The sequence below is a fragment of the Triticum dicoccoides genome, chromosome 4B (assembly GCF_002162155.2).
Source record: "Triticum dicoccoides isolate Atlit2015 ecotype Zavitan chromosome 4B, WEW_v2.0, whole genome shotgun sequence".
Lineage (NCBI taxonomy): Eukaryota > Viridiplantae > Streptophyta > Magnoliopsida > Poales > Poaceae > Triticum > Triticum dicoccoides.
The window spans coordinates 598,733,838-598,736,191 of NC_041387.1; the positions used below are offsets into that span (position 1 = coordinate 598,733,838).

General features: G+C 48.7%; 1 pseudogene; it reads left to right on the forward strand.

Moving 5' to 3' along the window:
- LOC119292867 overlaps nt 1-2,213 on the forward strand; it is a 4,235-nt pseudogene extending 2,022 nt beyond the window's left edge.
- The last annotated feature ends 141 nt before the right edge of the window (nt 2,214-2,354 follow it).

A 2,354-nucleotide genomic window follows, 5' to 3' on the forward strand; every position in this document is an offset into this window, starting at 1 on the left:
ACTAAATATATGTGTCTGTCGATCAGGACGCTTGCAGGTTCTTCCTCTACGAGAGTGGCTTCGTGCTGTTTGTGGCGCTACTCATCAACATCGCCGTCGTCTCCGTCTCCGGGACTGTTTGCTTTGTACATATCTACAATAACAATAATGCTACTCTGCTGATTAATTACAGTAGGGTGTCTTTTACTCTTTTGATTTGATTGAAATGCTTTGTGTTGTTGGATGCATCAGAACGTGCTGGGCAGGTCGAGCTCGATCGTATACGGGGTGGCGCTGTTGGCCTCAGGGCAGAGCTCCACCATTACCGGCACATATGCCGGCCAATATGCCGGCCAATATGCAGGTACTTTCGAGCTATGTCTAGTCTAGGAATAAGTAGTTATGTGCCGTTTACTTACCTGTCATCTTTTTTCTGATAATTTGTGCGTCCGTAGGAGTCCACCACTAATTTCTAGTTTTATTAGTAGTCCCGCGTGCATCTTTGGTTTTCTTAATCCGACGACTCGATGGTGTGATAAATCTTAAAGCATAACCTGACCCTTCTTTCCCCCCTTGTGAATGGACTACCAGGGGTTCTTGGACATCAAGATGAAGACGTGGCTGAGGAACCTGATGACACGCTGCATCGCCATTGCGCCCAGCCTAGTCGTCTCCATCATCGGCGGGTCGAATGGCGCCGGCCGTCTCATCATCATCGCGTCGGTACGGCGACCTCACCTTTCTCTCTTTACACGAGCCTCCCTCACTGTCAATATTAGGGAGAACGAAAACGACGGCGGCTGCACTTGCACCGGCGAAACGCCGGTCCCCGTCGCTGTTCGGTCAGAAAACACACACACATATATAGTGCCCGTCCACTACTATATTTCGCACGACTTAACTACGACTTACGAGCAGCCAGCGATCGAGTGCTTGACTGACAAATATGCACTAGCAAATTAAGCATCTGAAAACTTCTATGCCCTTCTCGTAACAACCGCGACGGAATGATTGGGTTCTATCTTATGCATAATTGGTTTCATTCATTCATTCATGTGATGGGATCTTCTTTCTGCAGATGATACTGTCGTTTGAGCTGCCGTTTGCACTCATCCCGCTTCTCAAGTTCAGCAGCAGCAGCAGCAAGATGGGCCCGCACAAGAACTCCATCTACATAAGCATTCGCTATTTTTCCCTCCCTCCATGTTGCTTGTTTTTGGACACGTACTCCTGCCTGCATGCATGATCATGCACCTCAATAATTGTGCTGCATCCCCACACAACCGTACCAGTTCCACCCTAGCTATCTGCCTAGCTAGCCTTGTACTGATCGGTGGTCACCCTACATGTCATGTTCTTGATGAAAATGCAATGATCGATCGATGCACTTGACCACTTGTACAACGCAGCGCATGTACGTCCAAGCTGAACCAAACAAATAGTTGGTACTATCAAGCATACCGATTCACATGCATGATTATAATGCTAGTACAACGATCGTCGATGGATATCATGTTGATAATAGCATCATGATATCAAGCAAAATTGAGCTTGTATTTCGTCCCTCCAGCTGATTCTGTCTAGCTCACTGTTTCAAATAGCCCGCTATAGCTCCGCTATAGCACGCTATAGCGTTTACAAAAGGTCTTGCGCTAAGAGACTTTGGTCCAAACAAATGAACAAACATCTTAAATAGCGCGCTATAGCTCCGCTATAGCACGCTATAGCATTTGAAAGAGGTCCGACGCTAAGATGCTTAGCGCGCTATTTAAAACTTTGGTCTAGCTCCGCCACTCTGCTGCTCTGTTTATCGCAAATTAAATGCTCGTACGTGTGTGCAGATCATCGTGTTCTCGTGGACGCTTGGGCTGATGCCCATCGGCATCAACGTCTACTTCCTCAGCACCAGCTTCATGGGGTGGCTCATCAACAGCTCGCTGCCCACCTACGCCAAGGTGCTCGTCGGAGTCGTCGTCTGCCCGCTGATGCTCGTCTACCTCGTCGCCGTCGTCTACCTCACCTTCAGGAAAGACACCGTCGTCACCTTCGTCGCAGACTCATGCAAGGCCGACGCGGAGAAGGCTGCGGCCGGCAGTGGGGAGGACGATGATGAACCCGTGCCCTACCGGGAGGACTTGGCAGACATACCGCTCTGCCCACAGCACAGGCTAGTTATAGAGACTATGATAGCTACATGCATCGCCTCGTCTTGTGGACATGTATATGTACGATGAAGTAGTAATTGCTCGTATATGTTTTGGGATCGCCTATCAGGTACCTGAAAACATGTTGTTTTCAGAGTTAGTCACTTTCTCTCATGAGCGTACAAACAACATCCAACGACCAGCATGCGCGCACCATTCTTCTTCCTCCTT